General features: G+C 38.4%; 1 pseudogene; it reads left to right on the forward strand.

Annotated features, from left to right (window-relative positions):
* LOC147363278 (proteasome maturation protein-like) overlaps positions 1 to 12343 on the forward strand; it is a 153741-nt pseudogene that overhangs the window by 61311 nt on the left and 80087 nt on the right.

Consider the following 12343-nt stretch of genomic DNA (forward strand, 5'->3'; position numbering starts at 1 on the left):
TTGATTTTGACTAAGGTTATTTTTACCTTTCTTTACTATGAGAGCTTCCTCATGTAAACTACCCCTTCTTTTTTTAATATCACTTTTAATAATAGTTTGTAGGTCTAGTTTGATAGTCATAGTTTGATGTAACTATTACATATTATCATGCATGCATGTGTGATAAGTTGCTTCAGTTGTGTCTGATTCTTTTCAACTCTGGACTGTAGGCTGCCAGGCTCCTCTGTCTGTGGGATTCTCCAGGCAAGAATATGGAGTGAGTTACAATGCCTTCTTCCAGGGGATCTTCCTGACCCATATGTGTTTAAAGTGAAGCTTTGACCCCAAATTTAGAATTCTCATCTTCCCTTTTTATTCTTGGTCCAAGCATCTTGAACAGATGAAGGTCAAAATCAACTAATATTAACCTCACCAAATCTATGGAAACGGGGGGGAACAAAAAAAAATGAACTTCTAATTTCCTTCTGGAGCAATATCTACCAAATAAATAATTCAGAATACACTGAGATATAGTATCCACATAAAATTATGTATAATTGTTGAAGGATAAAAATAAAGAGTATAATATAGGCAAATATAATCTTTTATAGTTCTATTTAATTTTCACTTTTATATTCAATTTTGTAAGAGCTATTTCCTATCTCTTATAATGTTTGTATAATGTTGATATCTGCTTTTAGAAAGACATTTAGATAAATGTTGCTGCTGCTGCTGCTAAGTCACTTCAGTCGTGTCCGACTCTGTGCAACCCCATAGACGGCAGCCCAGCAGGCTCCCCCATCCCTGGGATTCTCCAGGCAAGAACACTGGAGTGGGTTGCCATTTCCTTCTCCAATGCATGAAAGTGTGTCCAACTCTTAGCAACCCCATGGACTGCAGCCTACCAGGGTCCTCCGTTCGTGGGATTTTCCAGGCAAGAGTACTGGAGTGGGGTGCCATTGCCTTCTCCATTAGATTAATGTAGGTATTCATTATTTCAATATTCTGATAATTTAATTTTCCCAAATCTAATTATGGTACCAGAATAAATAAGCAAAATGATAGTAATTATCATGTATTTAAAAATTTTAACCAAAAATTTTATGTGCAACAGCATTTGAAGGGCTATTTAATTGCTTAGACACACATGTACACACAAAAACCATGTATATCCCACATCTACACATCATTGCAACGCATTTCAAATGCATTTTTATGTTTTCATTATACAAACATATTTCTTTATTTCAAGTTAGAAAGTGGTCTACTTGAGGTCCAATAATTCCCTAATATGGGTTTCATTTTCACCAAAATATAAATGGGCCAATCAAACTTCCAATTTGCTCCCTATGATTATACTGATGTCTATTCCTGTATTTATGTATTTCCACCATTCTATGTTTTTCCATTGTTTGACTCTATTGCAGTTTATGTGTTTTACTAATGAATACTTAGGCAGTTTTCCATTTTGCTATTATTGACACTGCTGCAATGACCATTCTAATGCTTGACTCCTGAAGCAAAAAAAAAAAAAAAAAAAAAAAAATATATATATATATAGCTTATATTCTTAGATATTATGTTATTTTTATTTTCAAATTTACTAGAAAGTATCAAATTGCTTTCTAAAACTGTCATACCAGTTTGCAAGTTTATTTAAACACTCCTTCACTGTGGTTTTAATTTTCACTTCCTGAATTATGAGTGAACCTGAATAGGAAGCCTGAATTCCATTTCAAAGGAATTTTGCCATTGAGATTTCCTACTTGGTGAAATGCCTGTTGGCACCTGATGTTGATTTGTCTACTGGGTCATCTGTCTTTTTGAATCAGTAGTAATTCCTAATGCCCATGGATATCTCCAGCAGAGACTTCCAACACTATATGTAGGATTTAAACTGCATCAAATGCACTAGAATTTATTGTCATCCCACTAGTAAGCTCTGCTACTCTCTTTTCCTCAAAAGCCCTCCTGTCTCCTTAGTTGAGATATCCAGGGAGCCCATGTCCTTCCTCCCATCAGTATTGGAGAAGAACTTAGTAGACATTCTTTATCAGGGATTCAGCATCCTCATAGATCCCTAATCTAAGCCTAGAATATTTCCTGACTCTCTAGAACCCCTTTTATTTCTAGCAACATGGGGAAAACCTTTTGGACAAGGACTTTTTGATTCTCATCCACCTATGCCTGGTTGCCTCTTTCAGATTAGCAAGGTTTGTTCTGGGCATTGTGACTAGTGCAGGCTGGGGTCAGACCTCCAGTCCCACTTATGCCTCTACCTCTGAGTGCAAAGCTGTGCTGCTCTCCTCTTCTCCCATACACCTGGTACTGCTGTATCCTGTGAACTTCTTCACAAGATGGACAGTCACTCGGGGTCAAGCCTTTCATTTTCTTCTTCTCAGCTCCTTATTTTTCTCCACTAATTACCATTTTATTACATTTTCAGATATTATATATTCTTACTGATTGATCTTCCCTTGTGGCTCAGCTTGTAAAGAATCTGCTTGCAATGTAGGAGACTTGGGTTCAGTCCCTGGGTTGAGAAGATCCCCTGGAGAAAGGAAAGGCTACCCACTCCAGTATTCTGGCCTAGAGGATTCAATGGACTGTATAGAGTCAGACTTGCAAAGAGTTAGACAGGACTAAGCAACTTTCACTTTCTTCTTTTTCACTGATTGACCTAGTCGTTTACTTCTTTAATATGTTTTCCCTCAGTAAGGCTCTAAAGTGACCCAAATGTGAGAAGAGAGACTTTTCAGACACACAGATTTGGAGAAATTAGGCAAGCCCCCTGTCATCCATTTTAATCTCAACTGACTTCAATCCAGCAAAATCCAAAAAATCCAGGATTTTCTTCTTCCCTAAGTAAAATCCTGCTCAAACCACAGTAGTTATGAGGGGAGGAGATCAAGATGTCAGAGTAGGAGGACATAGAATTCATCCTCCCCCACAAGCACATCATAAATACATCTACACGTGGAGCAATTCTCACTGAAAACAAGCTGGAGACTGGCAGAATGACTCTCATGCAGCCAAGTCTGTAACATGGCATCAGATGGGAAGGAAAGAGAAGTAATGAGGTTGTGGGACCTGTACCCCTAGGAGGGGATACAGAAGAGGAGGGGAATTACTTGGGCTCCAGGATCCTCCTTGAGGAGTGAGTAGCAGTTTGAACTACAGACTGGGTGCCCAGGTTTGGGGCCCAGCATGGACGAATGAGTCCCATTAGCTTGTTTGGGGACCACTGGGGCTGATGTCAGAACTATAAAAACCTAGACTTCACTTTTTTTGAAAAGGAAAGAAATGCAGAAAGAAAAAAGCAACAAGATAAATGAAGACTGAATGAATAGTTGCATAGACCCACATGCATTGAGGGCAGAAGATATGATTGACAACAGAAAAATTAGTGAGCTGTAGAAACATGAAATTTACATACTTCTAGAAAGGAGAAGAAAAAGAAAATGAGGGAGAGAGGGGAGAAAAAAACTAGGAAATAGAATAGCAGCAACACAGGGAAGAAAAATGATCATGTCAGAAATAGAGAGAGCCAAAATGAACAGTTAATGAAAGAATTTGTAAGGGAAGGACTGGGGCATCACACAAAGAAAGATAAATAACATCAAGCTGGTCCTGCCCATGACCCATTAGACTCAAATAGCTGGGTCTCAGTTTGGATTTTATGTTGGAGGCTGGCAAAGGGCTGGGTATCAGCCCTCATTTTAGACTCTACCAAAGGATCGCAAAGAGTCAGACACGACTAAGCACAGCACAGCTAGGTATATTTGGGATTATATAAAGCATCACGGGAGGAGGGCATGGCTGCTCACTCCAGTGTTCTTGCCTGGAGAATGCTATGGACAGAGGAGCCTGACAGGCTACAGTCCATGGGGTCATAAAGAGTTGGACACGACTGAAGCGACTTAGAAAGCATGCACAAAGCTTCAGGGATGCTTTAAAGCAATAATGCTAGAGCCCCCTGTTTTCCCTACAGCCCCAGTTTAGTGCTTAGACAACATTTTTAGACAATATTGAAGACTGACCCTGAGAGAAATATAAATATCCACAGTGTAAAATGCAATTTAATTATTTTTCTCCATAAAACTATTACTATTTCTGCACTTACTTCTTTTACATAAGTAGAGACCATAGCTATGTTTTCATTTTCATAAAAAAGTGCACATCATGCACATACAGATAGTACAGCATACACACACACACACACACACACACGCTCTAGGGAAGAAAAATGAGGCTTGAAGGAGACAGAAAGAGAAATAGGCAAATGTGAGGAAAATGGGAGTGGAACAGATACACGTGGCCTGAAAGGAAAAAGACAGCCTTAGGCCTCGTTTGCTTTCTACTAAAAGATTTCAATATTCTGGCTCATTTCCATCATCTAGTTTTACACCCTCCGTGCCACAGACTACACTGCTGTTAGAATCATCTTTGCAGAAGTCTGATTGTGTAATTGCCTTGCTTCATTACATTCAATGTCTTTCTATATTGTCTTGAATAAAGTCAAAATCTCTTAGCTTGAGATTCTTTCTGAAAACATAGTTTCCCCCTCTTTTTTTCCCTTTACCCTTACTATACACATTCTACCCTCTAGCTATAGTGAGAATAGTAAACAGCTACTTGCCATTTCCTTCAAACATGCTATTACTTCTGTGTGTCCTATTCTTATTTTTTCTTTAGCAGAGTTACACATGAACATAAAAAGCAAACTGAGATCAAATACAATTTTTTACCATTCTCCCTGTTGCCACTCCAGAGATAGCCACTTTCATCTCTACTGATTAATTAAATTAGTATCTTAATTTCTAAATAAAATGCTTCTATTGTAGCATCTTGATTTTTTATTTTTAGTCCTCATTAGCTGATCTTTCCCTTTATATATAAGAATTTAGATCTTTTCAGTTTGCCTACTGTTTTTCTCACCACACATGAACTCTCTTCCTATCCTCTATCCAATACTGATGTATGGAAATTTGTATAAGCTACTAGTCAGTATTAGCATTATGATGGTAGTATAAACACTATTTACACATTGAACCAGTTAACAAATAATAATTGCCTTTCCTTCCTGGAATTACTTTTTTATTTTATTGGGAGCTAATAGTTGTCATGATATTACATACTCATCAGTAACTATCTCTTCACCAAGTTCCTGAATCTCCTCGGTATCCTTTCCATCTTCCTGTATAGGTTCCTCTTTTAGTCTTGGTTGTCCTCTTTATTTGAAACTCATCTCTCTGGCTAGACTTTCCCTTCACGTATATTCAAGGGTTCCCTTCATTTCTGGCCTCTGTTTGATTTCCTATGTCCTGTTATCTCATGTCTTCCTTTCTCTTAGTCTATATGCTCATCTGGTAGAGCACATCCTTAAGTATCAACCTGGAAATATGTGCACGGGAGGTCACTTTTTTGAGACGCTGTATGTTGGAAATTTTTATTGCATCCTGATTCATAGTTGAAAGTTTATAAATGTGTAGCACGCTAGGTTCAGGTGGCTCAGTGAGTAAAGAACCAGCTTGTCAATGCAGGAGATTTGAGACGTAGGTTCAATCCCCAGGTTGGGAAGATCCCCTGGAGGAGGGCACAACAACCCATTCCAGTGTTCTTGCCTGGAGAATCCCCATGGACAGAGGAGCCTGCAGGCTTTGGTCCATGGGGTTGCACAGAGTCAGACCACTAAGTGACTGAGCACATGCAAATGAAAATATTAATAGTAAAATACTAAATACTGGAGCGCATATGAAACAGGCAGAACACTCGTGTATCAGACATGACTGAAGTGACTGAGAATGCATGCAGTAGGTTGGAAAAAATTTTTTCTTCAGGATTTTGGAAGCAGTTGTGTAGTTAAACATGACTGTGGAAGTACACACAGTTGAACCGATCAATCACTTAAAATTCATGACCATGAACCTCAAGTGACCAGAGAATCACACTGTATTTCCAAAGCCCATTGACTTCCCCCTCTTCTAAATGCTTATTTCACTTCCCTCCTTTCACCTAACATCCCCCATTTTTGCCTCCCTGCTCACTGTCAGCTGGTGAGTTTACTGATAGCTTCACTGAGAAAACTGAAGCCATGAGCAGGATGCCCCAGAGGTTCCCACAACTGTGTCCACCCACCTACTGATCCAATTAGAGGGCATTCTTGCCTTGACCAGAGACAGACTGATGAACTATTCATTCTCTGTTCTAAAGCTTTTTCTTCTACTTGTACACTGTATTCAATGTTCTCTATCCTGCTAAAGATTATCTATTAAAAGATTCCCCCCTCCTTTCTTTCCCACATGGTCAAATTTTCCTTCTCAAGTGAATTTGCCCTATCTCCATAGAAATGTTCTGTTTCTCTCATTTTAGGGGAAAAAAAAAAGATTAAAAAAATTTCTCTTGACCCCATTACTGATTCAAGCTCCTATCCCTTTGCTGCCCTTTACAGCAAAATTCCCAAGAAGTTTTTTTCTGTTCACATTGTCTTCCATTTATTTATGAATATTTCCATTATTTATGAATATCAACTCTTTGATATTCATTCCAATTAGACTTTTTCCTTGATCCACACCTTGAAGTTTCTCTTTTCAATATAAATTTTAATAGCCATGCTGCTAAGTCCACTTGTCAATTCTCAGGTCTTATCTAGCCACTCTATCACTCATTCCTCCCTAATAGCTTTTCTTCTCTTGGCTTCAAGGACATCACATGTTGTTGGTTTTTCTTCATTCGATCAACTGAGGGATCTCCTTTGCTGATTGCTGCTTTTGTTCACCCTCCTAATATCGAAGGTCATCTTTCGTCTTTAGAAATATTTTTCCTACACAATTAATGGCAATTCCACTTTTTCTGTGAAGTAGGATAAAACTTCAGCTTCAATCTTGAGTCTTCTCCTCATACACTCTACATCTAACACAACCAGAAATCTCATCAACTTTAAAAATATGCACAAAATGTGAGACATCACGACACCTCCACTGGAATTACTTGCTTTGAGACACAAACATCTTTTGTCTGAATTACTGCAGCAGGCTTCTATTTGGCCTTCTTGACTCTATCCTTGCTGTCCTTTTAGTTTCACTATATTCTGAACACAATAGTGAGTGAATCATAAAAACTAAAGTCAATCATGCTATTCTTTTACTATCCTCAGTAGTGGCCACTACTTCATCCATATAAAAGTCTGAGTCCTCATAAGGCTTAGGATGACCTTCCTACCACTTTTCCATTGTTACACAGCATCACTCTGCCTGTCCCCAGTTTAGTTTTTGCACGAGATACTCCTTTTGTCTTATCATGCTCTTACTCCATCTCCTTCAAGACTTTGTTAGAATGTCATCTTCACATTGAGGTCTACCATTACTATCTAACTTACTACTGCTACCCAATCTATCTCCCCATCATACCAGGTACCCCTAACAACGCTCTACATTTGCTTTTATTGTTGCTGTTATAACTGTTATGCATTTCTAACATAATATTAACAGTATTTTGCTAGGTGTGTTATCTTCCCTCTGTTAAAATGAAAGAATGATGCTAAAGCTGAAACTCCAGTACTTTGGCCACCTCATGCGAAGAGTTGACTCATTGGAAAAGACTCTGATGCTGAGAGGGATTGAGGGCAGGAGGAGAAGGGGACGACACAGGATGAGATGGCTGGATGGCATCACTGACTCGATGGAAGTGAGTCTCAGTGAACTCCAGGAATTGGTGATGGACAGGGAGGCCTGGCGTGCTGCAATTCATGGGGTCGCAGAGTCGGACACGACTGAGCGACTGAACTGATCTGATGGGTTTAGGATTGTTCATGTTTGTCACGACTGTGTTCCAAACCCATACAACAATGTCTGGTACACAGTTGCAGGTCAATATATATTTTTTGTTCATTAAATGAATGTATTGCTCCATTACCTTCCATTTTCCAATGTTTCTGCTAAGTCAAAAGCCCTTCTGGTGCTCAATGATATAAAATGATGAAGAATTGGGGAATAGTTGACCTCAGATTCAAGCAGCAAAGAAAAGTCTAAGCAATATCGGTGAAAGAATTTACTCCCTCCTGGAAGGACCATTTTCACTGCTACTCCTTCCTGTCCTCGGTACCCTGATGGTTCTTGATGGTTTCTATAACCTGCTTTTTGTTTCTTTGCTTTTAACCTCTGTGTATTTTTGGAGACTTCTAAAATTTAGGATTATATGTTGATATGAATCCATTTTCAGCAATTAGACTAGGTTTTTATTTATTGGCTGCAGCAAGTTGCATGCGGGAGCACAGAATCTTAACCACTAGACAGCCAGGGAAGTCCCTTGTTTGGCATTTTAGATTTCCAATTTCATGGCCTCTAACTCAGAGGTTTTCCTGAATTATGTCCTTGATAATTTCTTTTCCTCCACAGTTCCTTACTATCTCTTTCTTAAACTATTATTTTCAGCTAGTGAGCCACTTGTTTTTTTTCCTCTAAAATGTTATCTTTTCTCTTTTATTTCACTTTGCCTTTTGTTCTGCTTCCTGTGAGATTTCTTAAAGTTTCCTTACCACTCCTGTCATTATTTTATTATGCTGTCATATTCAAAGTGATATTTTCAAGTGTCTTTTGTTTGTTTTATTTTCTGTTTGTATTATGCTGGTTTAAGTTTGCAGTTGCAATTAAAGTTCTTTCTGTTGATATAAATGACAGGCTTTAATTTTTAATATTTTACAACTAATTTATTTTCTTCTAAGTATTCATTTTGAGTCGATTCTTCTCAATACCTCTCTTTCAAGGTCTTTTACTGAGCCAGTCATTTCCTCTAAGACTTTGTATCTCCAGGGTGGTTAGTTGCCAATACTCTTGTAGCCAAGTGGAAGAATAGGGTCAACAGCCTCATCATTTGCTATACACGGGGGATTTAATTTTTCTGTTTTCAGCACATTACATTCACTCTCAACTTGGTCTGTTCATCCTCTAGCCCAGAAAACCTGTTTCATCTGCTTCAGCAAATAAACCACCATCCTTGTAACACTAGGGGAGTATCACTGTCCAGCTATACAGAGAGGTGAAGGAGATACAGGAATTTGTTTATATTAAACAAAATTTCAACAAATTGGCATTATTTCAGCCTCTCTCTGCTATCCTCCTCTCCTTCAGGCAGCCCAAACAGGTTAAAACACTGAGAAAAAGATCTACTTTGCTCTCTCTAGTTTGAGAGAGGGAACTGGGCATTAGGCTGCCACCTCCTCCAGATCAATACCTCAGCACGCTAGGGGAAAAGTGGGACAAAGGCAGGGGGAAACATCACAAACTTCCTACCCTTTTGAAGGTAGATTTCCCTTGATTTGCCATTTGCATGGTTGCTAAGCCTTTGATTGTTCCAGCTTCTATGAAGATAGTTCAGCCAGTTTTATTGTTTTTCATGTTTCTGTGCTGGGACAAAAGCTCAGAGATTTTTTGTTCACCATTTTACTGATGCTCTGTAGAATTCTTGGTTCCTTTTTTAATAGTTTTCAGCTCTCTAATCAAAATATATGAACTTATATTTTCTATAATTATTTTTATGTCTTAGTCTAAAAAGTCATTATTATAGCTCCCGTAGTCTTTCTACATTGTCTAATTTTTGTCTTGATTTCTATAAAGTCTTGCCTCCTTGAAACTCTGTTGTTTTTAGAAGTGGAATTCTAGATTGAATATTAAAATTTGTCAATATGACTTGAATCCTAGAGTGTTATCTTTGTTTACTGAGAATTTATTTTGCTTTCTTTTGTATGAGAGATAGCTAAATTGGGGGCAAATCCCATTGTATCAAGAAAATTCAAATTGAGGCTTCATGAGATCTAATCAATTACTGATTCCTGCTTACATATCAGGAAGAATGACTTCAGGGTCTCAGTCAAAGCCCAGATTATTTACCAGAATTCTGTGTCTGTTTTTAGCAATTCTCAAAGTCCAATTTTTGTCTCTCTTGCCCTAAGATCCCTATATATGCTTAATTTCTTACCTGTCAGCAGCCATTGTGATAATTCGTTAAAAAAAAAAATTGCAAGGCTCATTTCTCCAGGTTTTCTTCCTCCAGGATCATGACCTGGCAAAGAATAAATCATATCCTCAAAGACATGTTTTATTTTATTTTATTTGTAGCAATTGTTTATCTTTTTTAATTTTTCCTGGTGGGAAGTTTTGACCTCTAGGGTCGATAAAAAGCTAATCTCCCAGTTTCTAAAGCTGACAGCTTGATTTTGAAAGCTTTAGAAAAATGAGTTAGAAAGGTTGTTTAACTAGCTACAAAAATCTCCAGAATACACAGAATTTCTAAAGTTCTAGATTGTTTGGAAAATTTGTAAATAAATAATTTATATTTTTAAGTTGAGACCATATCCTTAGGAATTGTGAAAATATGGCTAATAGAAAAATCTCTGTAACAGTTCCAGTTGAGTCAGAAAGTAATTAATAATATTGACCTTTTTCTTTCTAAAAAGTATCCCAGTATGGACAATAAAGCATATGGTTACCCTGTGTATAGAAATAAATAGATTTCACTTTGTTGCCAGAAGTTGAATAGTAATATTTAATTATAAATGGTTCAGTGGGTAAAGAATCCACAGTTCAGGAGACACAGGAGTTGTGGGTTCAATCCCTGGGTCAGGAAGACCCCTGGAGAAGGAAATGGCAACCCACTCCAGTATTCTTGCCTGAAAAATCCCATGGACAGAAGAGCCTAGTGGGCTACAGTTCATGGCATTGCAAGAGTCAGACATGACTGAACAACAAAGCATGCATACATAGAGATGTAGTAAATTTTGAAATACGTGTTTTAAATGTATGCACAGTTGACCATATCACTTTTTCTTGTTTATTATGTAATATGCATCCCTTTGTCTTTCAATGTCTTTGCTGGTTACCCTTGCTGCTGCTGCTAAGTCGCTTCAGTCGTGTCCAACTCTGTGCGACCCCATAGACCACAGCCCACCAGGCTCCACCATCCCTGGGATTCTCCAGGCAAGAACACTTGAGTGGGTTGCCATTTCCTTCTCCAATGCATGAAAGTGAAAAGTGAAAGTGAAGTCACTCAGTCGTGTCCGACTCTTAGCGACCCCATGGACTGCAGCCCACCAGGCTTCTCAGTCCATGGGATTTTCCAGGCAAGAATACTGGAGTGGGCTGCCATTGCCTTCTCCGTTAGTCATTAGGAAAACTGATACAGATAAAGTTTTATAGACACTTAGAATATAAATAGCATTAGATACTTACCTTGTATTTAATGATAACAGGTAAGTGATCTTTTTAGTTTTGTATATGTGTGTGCAATTAAGGAGTTGAGAAATAGTCTCCCAAGTGAATTATGCTGTATGATTTTACTGAATTAACTTTTATTTGGGAGACATATGTTTTATCCTATATTACCTTTTAGAATGGTTGAATTATGAATTCAGCCATTTCTTAAAACAAAATGCATGTAAAGATAAATTCTATAAAAAGCTGTATTGTAGGTTTAGTCGCTTAGTCATGTCCGACTCTTGCAACCCCATGGTCTGTAGCCCCACCAAGCTCCTTTGTCCATTGGATTTCCCAGGCAAGAACACTTAAGTGGGTTGCCATTTCTTTCTCCAGGAGATCTTCCTTTCCAGGGGTCAAACTCAGGTTTCATGCATTGCAGGCAGACTCTTTACCAACTGAGCCACAAGGAAGCCCAAAGATGCCTCCAATTCCCAAAGACCATAAATACATTATAAAGTCAAATGAGTCAAGTGATTGATATTTCTTACGGGGTAAAATGGTTAAGTTCAGATTTTTAAATGAACTTGAAAAAAGCCAATCAGGTTCTGAGTGACTGTCGACGCTAGTTTTACATCAAAATTCTGTGCAGATTTGTGGGTGTGTGTTGGTGGGGGGTGGGGCGGGCGGGGGGGTGAGATTGAGAAATAGACAACACTCTTAGGTGTGCTTCTGAGGCATGTTATTTTATAAAAGTTTATAGTTTCTCTCTGACATGCAGCTGCAGATGAAAGAATCTGTTTTAAAGCTTGTCAGACTCAGCTCCTCTACTGAGACAAGTGGCCATCTGTGCATCACATGAACACACTTCTCTGAACAAGAGGTTGTTCCAATAACTAAAGTGAATTATCTAATGTCTGTATCACAAAACCAGGTGCCCAATCCTGATTTGAGAAGTTCTTGATGCTGTGAAAGTGCTGCACTCAATATGCCAGCAAATTTGGAAAACTCAGCAGTGGCCACAAGACTGGAAAAGGGCAGTTTTCATTCCAATCCCAAAGAAAGGCAATGCCAAAGAATGCTCAAACTACTGCACAATTGCACTCATCTCACATGCTAGTAAAGTAATGCTCAAAATTCTCCAAGCCAGGCTTCAGCAGTATGTGAACCATGAA

Source organism: Bos grunniens, chromosome 11 (assembly GCF_055505025.1).
Source record: "Bos grunniens cultivar Pamir isolate PY7600 chromosome 11, Bosgru_T2T1.0, whole genome shotgun sequence".
Lineage (NCBI taxonomy): Eukaryota > Metazoa > Chordata > Mammalia > Artiodactyla > Bovidae > Bos > Bos grunniens.